General features: G+C 39.7%; 1 protein-coding gene and 1 long non-coding RNA gene across 2 annotated transcripts in view; both read right to left on the bottom strand.

The window, feature by feature from the left end:
- Positions 1–18,762, bottom strand: part of LOC123733417 (uncharacterized) — a 522,315-nt gene that overhangs the window by 283,932 nt on the left and 219,621 nt on the right. The gene's annotated exons all lie outside the window — the stretch shown is intronic.
- Positions 5,092–13,220, bottom strand: LOC145876000 (uncharacterized). The gene is made up of 2 exons (XR_014391390.1): positions 8,718–13,220; positions 5,092–8,560 (listed from the first exon to the last, which is right to left on the bottom strand). It is a non-coding gene; the product is annotated as an uncharacterized LOC145876000 (long non-coding RNA).

Raw genomic sequence — 18,762 nt, 5'->3', positions numbered from 1 at the left:
GATATGCATGGACTAAAAAACAAACTTGAAACCATTTTTCTCAGATTCACTGTTTGTGTAGATGCCCCTTGTCTTTTCTAGGGCAGTAGTTCAGGTGGCTGTTTGTGTAGACTGCTCCTTGTCTTTTCTAGGGCAGTAGTTCAGGTGGCTGTGTGTGTAGATGCCCCTTGTCTTTTCTAGGGCAGTAGTTCAGGTGGCTGTTTGTGTAGACTGCTCCTTGTCTTTTCTAGGGCAGTAGTTCAGGTGGCTGTGTGTGTAGATGCTCCTTGTCTTTTCTAGGGCAGTAGTTCAGGTGGCTGTTTGTGTAGACTGCTCCTTGTCTTTGTAGGGCAGTAGTTCAGGTGGCTGTTTGTGTAGACTGCTCCTTGTCTTTTCTAGGGCAGTAGTTCATGTGGCTGTGTGTGTAGACTGCTCCTTGTCTTTTCTAGGGCAGTAGTTCAGGTGGCTGTGTGTGTAGACTGCTCCTTGTCTTTGTAGGGCAGTAGTTCAGGTGGCTGTTTGTGTAGACTGCTCCTTGTCTTTTCTAGGGCAGTAGTTCAGGTGGCTGTGTGTGTAGACTGCTCCTTGTATTTTCGAGGGCAGTAGTTCAGGTGGCTGTTTGTGTAGACTGCTCCTTGTCTTTTCTAGGGCAGTAGTTCAGGTGGCTGTTTGTGTAGACTGCTCCTTGTATTTCTAGGGCAGTAGTTCAGGTGGCTGCCCTTGCTCTTAGTCTGCCTCCTGTCTCTCCTATCATCATAGACAGTTGTGGAAAAAGTACCCAATTGTCATACCTGAGTAAAAGTCTAAAAATATTTGGTTCTAAATATACTTAAGTATGAAAAGTAAAATTAAAAATATAAATCGTTTCAAATTCCTTCTATTAAGAAAATCAGGTGTCACCATTATCTTGTTTTTTAAAATGTATGGATAGGGGGCACATACCAAAACGAAGACGTAATTTACAAAAGATGCATTTGTGTTTCCTGACTTCGCCAGATCAGAGGCAGTAGAGATGACCATGTGTTGTCTTGATAAGTGAATTAGACCATTTTCCTGTCCTGTCTAAGCTTTCAAAATGTAACGAGTACTTTTGGGTGTCAGGTAAAATGTATAGATTAAAAAGTACATTATTTTCTTTGGGAATGTAGTGATGTAAAATTATCAAAAATACAAATTCAAAAGTAAAGTACAGATACCCCCCAAAAAACAACTTATGTAGTACTTTATAGTACTTTTACACCACTGGCCATGGGTACACCTTCCTGAAAACAATGACTCCATACTTTTCTGAAACCTGTTCTGCCAGTTCATGTCCTTACATTTACATTTTAGTAGACACTCTTATCCAGAGCAACTTACAGTAATGAATGCATACATTTTCATTTCATACATTTATTATTATTTTTAGCACTGGCCCCCCGTGGGAATCGAACCCACAACCCTGGCGTTGCAAACGCCATGCTCTAAGAACTGAGCCACAGGGAAGACTAGAATGTTCCATTGTGGTTACCCAAAGAGATGACAAGATAGTTCACACATTCATCATCCAGGGTTACTGTCAAACAGACATGTGACATTTCTGGTTCGTCCATAACTTGTTTCCTGCTTGTAGCAGGCCGTGTTTACAGGAATCCTTTTCTCTAACTAGAAATGAAATGTGATTTCATGAGAATATTTTTCTGCAGTGAGAGTGTAATGCAAGTCAAACTGTCCTTGGATGTATGTCAACAAGATTTATAACCAGCATTGTTAAATTAACTGTTGTCATTATTTAAAAAAAAATCTATGCTGTCATTTTCTATGTTAGCTTGCTTTTAAAATGTTTTATTGTCACAGACAGCGGATAGATGCAGTGAAATGTGTTGTTTTACAGGTCAGCCATAGTAGTATGATAGATGCAGAGAAATGTGTTGTTTTACAGGGTCAGCCATAGTAGTACGATAGATGCAGTGAAATGTGTTGTTTTACAGGGTCAGCCATAGTAGTATGATAGATGCAGTGAAATGTGTTGTTTTACAGGGTCAGCCATAGTAGTATGATAGATGCAGTGAAATGTGTTGTTTTACAGGGTCAGCCATAGTAGTATGATAGGTGTGTTGTTTTACAGGGTCAGCCATAGTAGTACGATAGATGCAGTGAAATGTGTTGTTTTACAGGGTCAGCCATAGTAGTATGATAGATGCAGTGAAATGTGTTGTTTTACAGGGTCAGCCATAGTAGTATGATAGATGCAGTGAAATGTGTTGTTTTACAGGGTCAGCCATAGTAGTACGATAGATGCAGTGAAATGTGTTGTTTTACAGGGTCAGCCATAGTAGTATGATAGATGCAGTGAAATGTGTTGTTTTACAGGGTCAGCCATAGTAGTATGATAGATGCAGTGAAATGTGTTGTTTTACAGGGTCAGCCATAGTAGTATGATAGGTGTGTTGTTTTACAGGGTCAGTCATAGTAGTATGATAGATGCAGTGAAATGTGTTGTTTTACAGGGTCAGCCATAGTAGTATGATAGATGCAGTGAAATGTGTTGTTTTACAGGGTCAGCCATAGTAGTATGATAGATGCAGTGAAATGTGTTGTTTTACAGGGTCAGCCATAGTAGTATGATAGATGCAGTGAAATGTGTTGTTTTACAGGGTCAGCCATAGTAGTACGGCGCCCCTGGAGCAAATTAGGTGTAAGTGCCTTGCTTAAATTAAGGGCACAGACAGATTTTTACCTTGACGGCTTAACAAACACTCTAACCACTAGTCTATCTGACCACACCCTAAAATAAGATAATGTTTAAGTGTTTAAATGTAGTCCATAGTATTAGGATTATGTACACAGCTATTCTACTATACAGTTACAAACTGCTGCTACACATTTGGTCAAAGACCAGTTCAGACTGAAACCAGCCTTAGTATCTGTTTTATCTGGGGACAAATTGTCCTGGTTCAATTATCTTCTGTTATATCTGGGGACAAAGTGTCCTGGTTCAATTATCTTCTGTTTTATCTGGGGACAAAGTGTCCTGGTTCAATTATCTTCTGTTATATCTGGGGACAAAGTGTCCTGGTTCAATTATCTTCTGTTATATCTGGGGACAAAGTGTCCTGGTTCAATTATCTTCTGTTATATCTGGGGACAAAGTGTCCTGGTTCAATTATCTTCTGTTATATCTGGGGACAAAGTGTCCTGGTTAATTACCTTCTGTTTCAGGGAAAATGGAGGGTCAAATTTGCTGTAAGTTACTGGTGTTTTCCTTGGTATTCTATCAGGCTCTGAGTTCAGGCCATCCCGACCATGACACCCTCACACACTCCATGAGACAGCCAGCGATCCAGTTATCACCAGAATAAACATGGTACAATCCCACAGAAAAATGATGGCGTAACTCGCATTGAAATGCAAGTACCCAGATAATGGTAAGAAAGATTGAAAATAAATTATTTAAAAGCTAGAGAGAATATAGTAGACGGTATGTGTCAGAAAGTGATTGATGATCTATTTATGTGTCTTATGTTTATGCCCTTTCAAGGACATCCTGTCCAGATGTCCTCATGCTATTTAGGGTGTGCTTTTGTAACACGATAGTGCAGCAGTAAAGCAAATGTTTGCAATAAATAGTAATGGCCTGATAATTGATGTGTGGTGATCTTGGGAACAGTTGGTTATTGTTGTAGTGAATGGGGGAGGCCTGAATTTGAACTGTTTGAATAATGTGTGTAGTGAGCTTGTGACCATCTGCAGAATGAAAAATACATTTCCGGGGTAGGTCTGCCTGAGTATAAGTAAGTGTTAGACTTGTCCTGTGAACACTACAAGCGACAAGAAACCTCAAGAGAGATAAACCACAGAAAACTCTAAAGAAGAAATGAATAAAACATGGATTTGTTCAGTACTGACACCCCCGTGACGACCTTAACATCAGAAGTAGGACCCCGGCTAAAACATAGAGAAAGGGAGTATAAAGAGTATAAATTACCAATATATGATGCTCCAAAAACTGGTTTTCTAAATTTGAATAGAACCCAAATATCGCCTGTAACTATGTACAAATCACAGGGCTAGCTATACAGACCAGTGGTAATGTATCCTACATGTTGGGGGTGATTAGCTAGCTATACAGACCAGTGGTAATTTATCCTACATGTTGGGGATGATGAGATAGCTATACAGACCAGTGGTAATTTATCCTACATGTTGGGGATGATGAGATAGCTATACAGACCAGTGGTAATTTATCCTACATGTTGGGGATGATGAGATAGCTATACAGACCAGTGGTAATTTATCCTACATGTTGGGGATGATGAGATAGCTATACAGACCAGTGGTAATTTATCCTACATGTTGGGGATGATGAGATAGCTATACAGACCAGTGGTAATTTATCCTACATGTTGGGGGTGATGAGCTAGCTATACAGACCAGTGGTAATTTATCCTACATGTTGGGGGTGATGAGCTAGCTATACAGACCAGTGGTAATTTATCCTACATGTTGGGGTGATTAGCTAGCTATACAGACCAGTGGTAATTTATCCTACATGTTGGGGGTGATGAGCTAGCTATACAGACCAGTGGTAATTTATCCTACATGTTGGGGGTGATGAGCTAGCTATACAGACCAGTGGTAATTTATCCTACATGTTGGGGGTGATAAGCTAGCTATACAGACCAGTGGTAATGTATCCTACATGTTGGGGGTGATGAGCTTGCTATACAGACCAGTGGTAATTTATCCTACATGTTGGGGTGATTAGCTAGCTATACAGACCAGTGGTAATTTATCCTACATGTTGGGGATGATGAGCTAGCTATACAGACCAGTGGTAATGTATCCTACATGTTGGGGGTGATGAGCTTGCTATACAGACCAGTGGTAATGTATCCTACATGTTGGGGATGATGAGATAGCTATACAGACCAGTGGTAATTTATCCTACATGTTGGGGATGATGAGCTAGCTATACAGACCAGTGGTAATGTATCCTACATGTTGGGGGTGATCAGCTAGCTATACAGACCAGTGGTAATTTATCCTACATGTTGGGGATGATGAGCTAGTGTTAGGGCTGCGTCAATTCAATTCTGGTATCAGAACAAAATTTACCACTAGGCTACTGAATATATTTTCAGCTGTTTATTAATAGAATTAGTCAAGCAGAATAAATGGTAAATGCAATCTTCGTATATACGGGTTCACTGTAACACCTCGCAGGGCAAACAGAGAACTGAAAATGACATCATAAGTTCTTCATTAAATACTCTGACAGTGATAGTTCCCGCTCACTGCTGGCCTGTCAGAGGGAGGATGAGCGTGGTTTAAACTTACTCATCCTATCGTTGGCGTGCAGGCTGGTCCCAGCCTCTAGACGCATCTTTGTTGCCAAGCATAGTTGTCTTCTAGCTTATCTTCATGTGTGTACCCGAGAGTCAGACACCCAAGGACAGTGCCTGTTCTTGTGCCACAGTCATTCTCCCCTCTATCAGTTCCTCACATACACCAGTCCATGAGCGGCCCCACAACCAGGCATTGTGTGTGTGTGTCACGAGTCTACTCAGCCTACACTCCTACTAGCCAGCAACCCTCCAGTTAGTCATGTCTATTATATGTTGCTCAATCTATGTTAATACAATATAAACCTCTTAGTGCATTACAGTCCGTTCATACTTAGGCCTACATCTACTGTAAATGGTAATGCATCACATCTAATAAGTGAAATAAAACCCAACAATCCCCCTTTTCACACCCGAAGAACATTCCACAATACGACATTTCAGATAAATGTAGGATTCCCCCTTTTGACACCCGCTAGGGTGTCACTCACTAAAATACAATACAAACACTTTTATTAATAGGCAATAACAATAACAAAAACCTTCAGTCCTCCAGCTACACCTAACCTGTACTAGGTTGACTACCAGCCACCCAGGAACTTCAAACCTTCACATAAGGAAAGACAAATAGTACACAGGATAAATTCAGAACATATTATTTAAAAAACGTATAAAAAGAAGACCTTTTTGCGACAGTGGCTACACCTAACATGTATGGGACAGACTTTTTGTCCCAGTACTTAAAATCTTCACATCCACCTGCCACTACATTCAATACATATGAGAACATTTTGGATAAGCTTTATTCAACCACTTCCCCAACAGCAAACCAAGGATCATTCCGGTTGCTCGGACAACTTCTGTAAGATATTTTCTCAAGCAAGGGATTATACAGGCAACACAACACAACAATAATAGGAACACAAGCACTAGGGTCAGAAATCCAGTAACCACCATAGATGTGTACTTACCAAAAAAGATGTTCAGCCAATTCCCCTCATATACCCCTGCTACACCCTTCATTTCAGCAGATAGCTTGTCAAGTCCCAGTAGGGCTTTGGTAATGCTACCATCAGGGCTAGTGTTATTAGGGATAAAAGTACAGCATTGTTCACCAAACGTTTTATACACCCCCCATTATTAGCCAATATCATATCCAACTCCAATCTATTTTGTCTAGCGGTTCTAGTGGTAGCCTCTAGTTGCTCAGCCATACCTGTCAGTGCAGTGCGAGTATAGTTAACAAATCTCTGTTACACACACATCAGTAAAGAACTCAACCCAGCTTTAGGCGGCTGTATTTTTCCCACAGTACACATACATTCCTTATCAACCTTGCCACCTGTCTTCTAATCTCCTGCCCACTAGCCGTTCCCAGGCCGTTGTTACTCTCCCTAACTTAGGGAGGCTTCTTCTCCTGTTCCGTTCCCAAGGTCGTCTTATCAACTCTGCCCTGCTCATTCTGGTAACAGTGTCTTACTCACACAGTATTGGAATATAGTTTTTAACCCATTATTATAGCTGTATTTCCAATACATTTCAACAGGTTATAAGGTTTCTGAGTGAAATCTTTTAGTCAAACCTTTCATTACATCCACCCGATTGGCTAAATATTTCACATACATTATAACACATCTATTTTTATTGGATTCAGAAATTTCACACAAAATCAAACTAATTCAGGAAACTCTAAAGATGGTCGCATCTTATCATGGGCACCTCATAATTGAATGAATCCTCCACCAGGCTCGGCGGTAGGTATTTGTCGTCCCACTGGTCTGAACTTTGACTCGGTCCGTATCTCACCATCTGCTCCGTTATCGATCTCTCCAGAACCCTGGAAATGAGACCTCTCGCACACGGGACCAAACAACAACCACACAACGCAAACACACTCATACAGGTGAAAGCAGCCCATAATACAGTTCTTACAACACTTTTCCATTTCCCAAACATGAGCTATATTATCAGAAATGTACGTACAGCAATGAACCTAATCATTCTACCTACACCATCCTCTTTTGCCAGTAACATATCGAGAGTCAGTCTATTTTACCAGGTCATGAGGGGGGTGGTGGATAATTGGTCAGAGAACCTCTTTACTGCATCCCCGTTTTCATTCATGACTCTCTGTTGATTCTAAAAAAATGTCATTAATCCAATCCACATTTCTATTTATTGTCAACCACCAAAACAATGTAGTGTTAAAGCCTTCACATATTTGATTCATTGCTTTGTATTCATCTGGAACTTCCCTGAGGATGCCAATAGCATCCATCTAGACAGGGCTACTCTCATCCTGGTCAAAACTCATCCTGTGCCTTCTTTAGCCTCCTATAACTGGCCTCTGATGACTCAATCAGAATTTCACATTGAGCTAGCTAAATAAGGCAGGTCGTAGCTAGTGTTTCTATATGGATATAGAAAAGGTATAACATTTTAGATGTGGCTCAATTCATACCTGCATGCTACAGATTGCTGTTGTCATCCACAGATGGAGTCATAATCTGGATCAGAACATTCTAGTGAAAGCCAGGTCCTAACTGAACACTAAATGCTGGCGCTTGATCAATACAACTCACTTAAAAAAGCAAAGGGGAAAAAAGAACAGGACACAATAAAATTAAAATAGTAAAATGTCAGTAGAAAGTCATTGCCCATCCTATTAAGAGTCTGGTTGGACCAATAAACCCAGGGCGCAAGTTCCTAACCACCCTTTGTGGTCATTTCTGTCGTATGCGTCCTTTGCTGGTACTAGCCCACCCTTCATCAGTTATAGGTGCTGTGAGGTTAAGAATTTTCTATTCATCTTTCAAACCTAATTCAGTCACATTAACGATTACTTTCAGCCATTAAAATCATATGAGTTCTCGGTGCCATTCTTGTATCTATAACACTGGTACTCATCAGGAGTTAAGGTGAACCGAGGTGGGTTGGCTGAGTACTTCAATCTGGCCAACCCCAATTCCTGTACAGTTGTCTGCTTCCCCAGGAAATTGTTTAATGTTTACCTTAAACCTACATCCTGATGTTTTTTGATTCCTTATTCTGTATGTCACTCATCAGTGTATTATATAGTTTATATTTTCATTCTTATAAATGACAACGGTGTCATATGATTAGTACCGGAAGGTGGTGGATCTGAATGTATCAGAAAGATTAGACTATGATGCAGCTCAGAGTCTCTACTCTTCCCAAAAACCGCCAACCCTCTCCTGCCCTTAGTCTCTCTGCTAGGTACCACCCCATACTCACACCTACATTTACATTACATTTTAGTAATTTAGCAGACGCTCTTATCCAGAGCGACTTACAGTAGTGAATGCATACATTTCATACATGGCCCCCCGTGGGAATCGAACCCACAACCCTGGCATTGCAAACACCATGCTCTACCAACTGAGCTACAGCTACCTCTAGGAGCACACACAGTGATGAACGGTCGGGATAGGAAATCTTCGTTAAGGAGGTAACCCCCGGACCCTGTTGGTGCTCGGTTCTTCTCCTAACTCTGTGTGTGGTCAGCAGTGCTCATATGTGTACATACCTTCTTGCAGTGGATAACGTGGACCCAAGTGACTCTCTCAGCTTTTCTAATGGCAAAGGCAGTGGTTTAACAGCACCTGGTATGGGCCTTCCCAACGGGGCTGCTTCCAGTCTTTTCTCCTCAGGGACTGGATCCACACCCAGTCTCCTAGTTGTACTGAGTGAATCACCTTCTCCTGTAATTCACCTGTTGGACACAAAATCTTGGACATACGGGTTTGGTTAACAAACAGTCTTCTCATGTGTCTGTTAGTATTACTTCAACTTCTATGTCTTCCTGTTCTGGTATCTCTAACTCTGGCATTCTATAGGCTCTACCTGATTAGCTAAAATGTCATCCATCATTTAAAGAGATCCCAGTAAACCAACTCTAGGGATAATATCTTGACCTCATTCAGTGTTTGTGTCCAGATTGTGTGTGTGTGTGTTTGTGTCGTGTGTGTGTTTGTGTCCTGTGTGTGTTTGTGTCCTGTGTGTGTTTGTGTCCTGTGTGTGTGTCCTGTGTGTGTGTGTGTGTGTCCAGTGTGGTTGTCCAGTGTGTGTGTTTATGTGTCCTGTGTTTCACACAGACACACACAAGACAATCACACACACACACACACACACACACACACACACACACACACACACACACACACACACACACACACACACACACACACACACACACACACACACACACACACACACACACACACACAGGACAAATACACACACACACACACACAGGACATACACACACACACACACACAGGACACACACACACACACACACACACACACACACACACACACTGGACACAGACACACACACGGACACACACACACACATAACTTTGTCCAAGTGGTGGTCAGAATGTGTGTATTTTTGTCCTGTGTGTGTATGTGTGTATTTGTCCTGTGTGTGTGTGTATATTTGTCCAGTGTGTGTGTGTGTGTATTTTTGTCCTGTGTGTGCGTGTGTATTTTTGTCCTGTGTGTGTGTGTGTGTTTTTGTCCTGTGTGTGTGTGTGTGTGTATTTTTGTCCTGTGTGTGTGTGTGTATTTTTGTCCTGTGTGTGTGTGTGTGTGTTTTTTTCCTGTGTGTGTGTGTGTGTGTGTGTGTGTGTGTGTGTGTGTGTGTGTGTGTGTGTGTGTTTTTGTCCTGTGTGTGTGTGTGTGTGTGTGTGTTTTTGTCCTGTGTGTGTGTGTGTGTGTGTTTTTGTCCTGTGTGTGTGTGTGTGTGTGTTTTTGTCCTGTGTGTGTGTGTGTGTGTTTTTGTCCTGTGTGTGTGTGTGTGTGTGTGTATGTATTTGTCCTTTGGGTGTGTGTGTGTGCGTGTGTGCATTTGTCCTGAGTGTGCGTGTGTGTATTTGTGTGTGTTTCGCACTAGAAACATTAATTACACACAACTCCTAACACAGGACACACACACACACACAGGACACAAACACACACAGGACACAAACACACACAGGACACACACATGGTAAGAATATTTGTCTGCGTTCAAGCCATGTATCAATATTGCTGCCTATCTAAACAAATTATCCTTATGTCAGCCCTTCTCTTGTAGGATTGCCCCCTTTCATTTTCCACATGTCCAATTCTCCCTGGGGCATTCATCCTTAGCTACCCTGTAACAATTCTCTGTCAAGTGTCTTATTTAAGATTTATCTGTGCTGCTTTGTATAATTTTAAATGCCTATGTGCTTGTCTGTGTAAACAGTCATATCTCTTCTTAGCGAATTTACCAAACATAAACTTAAAACTAAAATACATGCCAAATGGAGCCGATAGTCTCTCCATGAATTAATATCCTAACTAAGCAACCCAAATTAAATTCTCTTCCTATCTTCTATTCTTATTATGTATTTTCTGTCTGTCCCAGTATTATTTCTGTCCTCACCTGTTTATAATTTAACTTTGCTGGTCCGTTGGCTTAGAATATATCCTAATACTTGACATAAGTCTACCATTATTAAACTTATTCAACAACAAAATATAATAATACTATTATATTAATTCCACAGCCTTGTTGTGTTAAATCTCTTCCACTGAATACAACCACAGCTGACTTCCTAAGGGAAAATAAACGTATCTAGATAATGTAAAAAGTACCCCTAATTATCAAACGATATTCACATAACATAATCAGATCAAAACTATTAATCTAAACTACTCCACAAAGAAAAATTATTGTACCCTTATCGTCATTCTGTCTTCTCATTGGTTCAAATTGTCAATTGTGTCTAAGAACTTTAACTCCATCATAATTATCAGTTCTACAAATTTCCTTAAAGTCAGTATCACAAATGACCTTAAATTCACCCTCCAAATGGCTTTTCAATGTGGCTGATCAGACCACACAGGGAAGCCACTAGAGGGGTCAAAAGTCATACCACCCTTTCAGAACCGTGTTTCTTACTACATTAGACAAATGAAAGCTAAGAACTTTATCTACATTTTGTATCCCAGGTTCCCAGGACATTCCCTATCAAAAGAATTTCACGTGTTTAATTAAAACTCAGAAAATAAAACTTAAACGATTCCATGGGTGAATAACTTCTAAGATTCCATGTGTGTATACCCATTTAAGATATCCTGTCCCTAGGAATTTGAAACGCTCCTTTTTCCAGAAAATACAACCACTTGGTCAGCATTTCATCCTACTACACCGATTCAAAAACCCAAACGTTGACTACAATAAAACCTAATGATACTTATAATTCCATTGTACTCCCCCCAATCATTAGTTTTAAACTTAATTGAACATGCGCTACCCTTGGATACAATATTTTACTTCAATCTATGAAACCCCATATTTTAACGTACTACTTGACTAATTTAACCCAAGATTGCTTAAAACCTTAAAGCCCCTTCAGTTTGTCTGCAAACCGCCCATTCTGTTTGCTAGGAATACCCTGCCATTATACACAACTGTGTTTAATGTGCACCGTCCCTGTAAAAATAAAATTAACTCCACCTTTAATTCACTTTAATGACTTGATATTTTTCCATGCAATGTTCAATTCACCGGTGTTACTAAACAATCAATACCACGACTCAATAACCAGAATTTATCACAAAACTTTTACGATTCCATTATTCAGACCAGAATCGCTTCCAGCCACATACTCATAGGAATAAAATATTACCTCTTTTCAAACAGCGTTCTGCCTTTCCTCTATCGCAAGATTAATACCAATGTTACAACTGTATCTCTCGTTCGGCTTCACACTTATGAAATGTCTATGACCTTAAATGTAACATGTAAATCGCAAAATTTATAAAATACTTACTACAACTTAATACTACTCCCTTCAAACCTATCCGCTCATTATAATTCATTAGATTTCGGTAACTGTCTCTTCAATTTAAACTAAACAAGCCATCAAAACGTTTGGTTTATACCTTAAGTCATTTAGCAGACGCTCTTATCCAGAGCGACTTACAAATTGGAAATGGAACTCACAATTATGACTCTATAATATTTCTTATCTACTCATAATAATTCTTAATTTGGTTCACTTACATCGAACAGGTGCTTCACAAAATTAATTTGGTTAAAGCCAATATGCAGATCTTTAGTTATTATAACAATAGGTGTCTGCTTACCTGTTTTTAGTTGTCCGGACTCTTTGTGAAGCACACCGTTCCACGATAGCGATGTCCAATTGGCTGATCAATACTCAGCGAAGTCCCTTTACCAGATCACGTCGGGGTCACCATGTTAGGTCGCGTCAATTCGAATCTGGTATCAGAACAAAATAGTCAGCACATAGTAACTTCTGATTTCTTTGTACTTTAATTAATGCAAACACTTGAAGGGTAAATAGGTGGTTCGTATATACGGGCTCCCTGTAACACCTCGCAGGGCAAAACAGAGAACTGAGTTTCACATCCTTTGCTTTTCATTAAATACTCTGACAGAGATAGTTCCCGCTCACTGCTGGCCTGTCAGAGGGAGGATGAGTGTGGTTTAAACTTACTCATCCTATCGTTGGCGTGCAGGTTGGTCCCAACCTCAAGACGCCTCCTGTTGCCGGGCGTAGTTATTATCTTTGGCAGTCGATTTATCTTGTGACTGCACAATGCACAGTTCTCTAAAACCCCGACACCCCTCTGCATATACATTTCACCCATATCCTGCCCTTATCTTTTAACAAGCTCTTCCACATCCCTGATTTACAGCATCTGCATTCTTTCCATATGACTCAACATCCCATGAGCCCCTTCCTCTCACACAGCAGTATGCTCTTATCATATAGAGTATAAACTTAATATTATAGCATAGCTTCTTTGTTATATTATATAGGTTATGCAAACAAATAGTTGGTCAAACCCTAACACTCACAAGGGGGCATAACGTTACATGTACAATACTATCCCATTTTGGAAACGTTACATGTACAATACTATCCCATTTTGGAAACGTTACATGTACAATACTATCCCATTTTGGAGACGTTACATGGACAATACTATCCCATTTTGGAAACGTTACTTGTACAATACTATCCCATTTTGGAAACGTTACATGTACAATACTATCCCATTTTGGAGACGTTACATGTACAATACTATCCCATTTTGGAAACGTTACATGTTCGCCCCCTTGTGGAGGGAAATTAATATCTTAGATGGTAGCTGTAGATGGGATTCAAATGCATAATGGTATTAATACAGTGTCTAGACTACCTCTTTTGTATGAATGCCCTTCAGAATCCAGACACAGTATTGCCACGCAGCAAAATGTTGCGTATAATCTTTCAAGTCAGCCTGATAAAATATTGAACAATTTGTGTACAAAGATATCTTGAAATGTGATATTAGGGCTGTATGGCAGTACTGTTACTGTATGGCAGTACTGTTACTGTATGGCAGTACTGTTACTGTATGGCAGTACTGTATTGGCTAGTGCTTTCTCCAATATGTTCTTCTATTTTACATTACATTGTATGTTGATGCCATTAATCTTTAAATATTTATTTAATATATGTATATATATATATACATTACGTTTTAATGCTTGTAAGACTGTTCTTTGACACATTTTCTCTTCCTTTGAAATTCTTATAGGACAGAACATGGACACAATGCAATTGGGATCAAGAAGAAGGTACAGATATGTTGTAGGACAGCTGCATTTGAAGTGTACATTTAACCTGCATAGCAGTCAATACAAACTGACATCTATTAGCATACAAATGTGTGCAAATGATCTTTTCAGATCTTCTCAGAAATTAATTACGTCCATGGAATGGATATAGACAAAAATATAATTCAAGGACTATCAGAGGTAGAGAGGCGAGGCAGGGGTGAGGACATCATCCTGCTATTTTGACAGTCCCTGAAGGACAATACAGAAGAGGGATTTGCTCTTATTCCTTCCCTTTCTCTAATGTATTTTCTAGTAAAATTAGCAAGTGTAGTAAGATCATTGCTTTACTTTACTAGGACTGGAGACCACAGCAGCGATTCTGCTCTTGCCCTACCTCTTCAATGAGTGGCCTTTATGTCCGTGACAAGGTATGCCTATGCACCAATCATCTGTTTCTTCATAAACATAGGTGTGCATGCTTATATAAAACTACAGCTGAACATTTGTTATGTTCTTTGTTAATTGTATGTGTATTAATCTTTTCTTACTTTTGTTGACACAGATTTCGCCGCTCTTCACTCCTTTACTGCACATCGGTGGAAATCCATTTCACCATGAGAGTGAAATCCCGCTGGCCTTTGATGGGGAGAACATCCAGGCCCTAGAGGACGTCCCCATGGGACTTGGAGCTCTGCTACGACTGGATTTTTTATTTTCCCTTCAATTTCCCAAAAATGTCAGAAAAACAGTTATGTTAAGTTACTGTGTTCTGGGGATCAGAGAAGTTGGGGTGAAGTTACCAGGGCCGGTCATAAAGATGGAAAACTTCCTAACATAACTAAGTGAATATGATATACACACTAAAGCTGAAAAATCTGTATTTAGCATCAAGTCTACAATATTGTTAGTTGACCTGTGATTCATTTTTTATGTTTTTATTGTACATCATTATTATTTTTTTAAATGTCATGAAAATCACTATACAAAATAAATGTATTATTTATTATGGTCTGACATGTCTGCAGAAATGTTGCAATTTGGTAATGTGTTTTGTTTGGTAAATTGTTTTGTAAATATTTATTCACATTTGTGGTGCCACTAAATAAACAATGAATTATTTAAATCTGTCACGGTTTTCGTCGGTAATGGAGGACCAAAACGCAGCAGGTATGTGTAAGCTCATCTTGACGTTTATTAACTTCCCAAAATAACAAAACAAGTGAACGAACGATATACAGACAGTCTGGCAAGGCACAAGGCTAAACACAGAACAATCTCCCACAAACACACAGACAAACACACCCAACTAATATAGGACTTCCAATCAAAGGCAACACCACACAGCTGCCTTCAATTGGAAGTCCACCCCAATTAACTCTACATAGAAACACACTTACTAGACAACACATAGAAATACATAAACATAAACCAAAAACCCGGAAATACTAAATCAAACACCCTTTTTCCAAAACACCACCCCGGACCACATAAAACAAATACCCTCTGCCACGTCCTGACCAAACTACAATACCAATTAACCCTTATACTGGCCAGGATGTGACAAAATCAATATTGTCAATATTGTTATTATAATATGTTTTTATAATGGAGGGAGGGTGGACAGGGAGTTAAAAAATTAACCCCAAAAGGTTTTTTGAGGAACCATGATAAGGGGTTCTTCAAAGAACTTAGAGGTTCCCACAAAAGGTTCTTCAAATAACTTATAGGGGTTCCCCCACAGTTTCAATTTGAAGAACCCCTACAGGATACTCCAGGAACCTTTACTTTTTAGAGTGTATATTGATAAAAGTCACCTGGTCCGAGAGACATTTACATAGTTACCTTGGCTCACTCTAATTTTATGGAAAAAAGTTTATTCAATAAATCTAGCAACTCCTCTCATACTGGGAAGACCCCCCAGACCTTAAGGGCAGTTTATTTCAAATGTAGTACCCGGATGGAGAAAGTCCAATAAGCGTTTTATAGTTTCATCCAACTGCCCAGACTTTGTAGACTGTTTAATAATGCTTAAACCTCATCTTTATCAAATGATCCATTAAAGATACCAACTCAAAACCTACGTTTGTCTACATATGGGTTGTTTAAATTGTATCTAATTATATTCCCAGTATTACTTCATCAAATCTCTAGTAATCATTATACACACATACAATTCATCATATTTTCATATATTCACAGAATCCATATAAAACGTAAGAAATTCTCAGGTAGTCACGACAACCATTCCATTTGCTTTTTCAAGGACTCTCCAAACATACTCCCAGCAGAACAAAAAATAAACTTTTGTTTCCCAGACAATGACCATGCGATCCTCAACGGTTCTCTAACCTCCCAGAGACCACGGCAAAATCAAGCCTCCCAGGAACTATAGACCTTCCGCTGCTTTCTAAAATATCATCATTTATTATCCACATTTCAATCATCTGATTCAGCATATTTCTATATGTTACTATCCAGACGTCAGATTAAGACTCATTTCCACAACTCTCATATCACAGTCACACAACTCTCATATCAGTCACACAACTCTCATATCACAGTCACACAACGCTCATATCACAGTCACACAACTCTCATATCACAGTCACACAACTCTCATATCACAGTCACACAACTCTCATACCACAGTCACACAACTCTCATATCACAGTCACACAACTCTCATATCACAGTCACACAATGCTATTCCCAAACATACCTAATCAATTAATTGTTTTTCAACAATATTTTAACCTGCAGGAATATTTTCACATTTCTATCTCATGGTTAGTTCCTAGGATAATGTAACTCGTACATTTACATCTTTCAATACTTCTAAAATGGGGTCCAGATATAAAACAATTTTAGGTGCACCTTACTATCTTATACTATATCATAAATGGTCTTAACTAGTAAACACAGATTCTAGTTTTCATCCAGTTCACACAGATAGCTGACTCAGCCTCAGAGCCTCCCTGTTTACACCTCTACACAGGAATACACACTCAGGGCCTACTGACTGGGCCCTGTTTACACCTCCACACAGGAATACACACTCAGAGCCTCCTGACTGGGCCCTGTTTACACCTAGACACAGGAATACACACTCAGAGCCTCCTGACTGGGCCCTGTTTACACCTCCACACAGGAACACACTCAGAGCCTCCTGACTGGGCCCTGTTTACACCTCCACACAGGAATACACACTCAGACCCTCCTGACTGGGCCCTGTTTACACCTCCACACAGGAACACACTCAGAGCCTACTGACTGGGCCCTGTTTACACCTCCACACAGGAATACACACTCAGAGCCTCCTGACTGGGCCCTGTTTACACCTCCACACAGGAATACACACTCAGAGCCTCCTGACTGGGCCCTGTTTACACCTCCACACAGGAATACACACTCAGAGACTCCTGACTGGGCCCTGTTTACACCTCCACACAGGAATACACACTCAGAGCCTACGAGGCTTTTCTAAAAACTCCACTTTGCGTGTTTCACTCACCTCTTTTTTTTTTTTAACTAGGTTTGAGATGTGGTATCCACTATATATACTATACTGATGGTATCCACTATATATACTATACTGATGGTATCCACTATATATACTATACTGATGGTATCCACTATATATACTATACTGATGGTATCCACTATATATACTATACTGATGGTATCCACTATATATACTATACTGATGGTATCCACTATATATACTATACTGATGGTATCCACTATATATACTATACTGATGGTATCCACTATATATACACTATACTGATGGTATCCACTATATATACTATACTGATGGTATCCACTATATATACTATACTGATGGTATCCACTATATATACTATACTGATGGTATCCACTATATATACTATACTGATGGTATCCACTATATATACTATACTGATGGTATCCACTATATATACTATACTGATGGTATCCACTATATATACTATACTGATGGTATCCACTATATATACTATACTGATGGTATCCACTATATATACACTATACTGATGGTATCCACTATATATACTATACTGATGGTATCCACTATATATACTATACTGATGGTATCCACTATATATACTATACTGATGGTATCCACTATATATACTATACTGATGGTATCCACTCGGCTCGCTGCCTCTCAGATCAAAGGTGGGTTCATTTGCTCTGTTCCCGAAGTGTGGTCTCCCTGAGATCCCAAGTTAGAGGGATCCCTGGTGCACCATTTACCCAGGTCACCAGGAGCGGTTTTAACATCCCCAAATGTGGTTAATTTCTTTCATATCAAATGAAGAGACAAACTTGTCACACAAGTCAGAGTTATTCTGAAACTAAATCTTTATTCACATATTAATACAGGAGCAGGTCAATACAACAGACACATATAAAGTGAATCAATTGAGTGTTCTACGAAAATGATGGCTGGTCGACAAATCACCCCCAGATGATTCGTTGAGAGATGAATCACCCCCAGATGATTCGTTGAGAGATGAATCACCACCAGATGATTCGTTGAGAGATGAATCACCCCCAGATGATTCGTTGAGAGATGAATCACCCCCAGATGATTCGTTGAGAGATGAATCACCCCCAGATGATTCGTTGAGAGCCCCGAGACAAAAGTACAAAGGTCTTTTACTGCCAAGATACACCCCTTTCAACCTACATGACGAACAACAGATGTATAGAACGGGTCACAAGGTTAAGATTTGTATGAAAGATACTTATAATTCTCAGCAGACAGTATCTGCTGTAAAAACAGTACTCTTTGTGTAGAGACCAGGGTCTGGCCCTGAGGTCATCTCT

Source organism: Salmo salar, unplaced genomic scaffold (genome assembly GCF_965601325.2).
Source record: "Salmo salar unplaced genomic scaffold, fSalSal1 ptg000417l, whole genome shotgun sequence".
Classification (NCBI taxonomy): Eukaryota; Metazoa; Chordata; class Actinopteri; order Salmoniformes; family Salmonidae; genus Salmo; species Salmo salar.
Note: the sequence above shows the minus strand (reverse complement) of the source record. Positions and strands in the feature narration are given on the sequence as shown.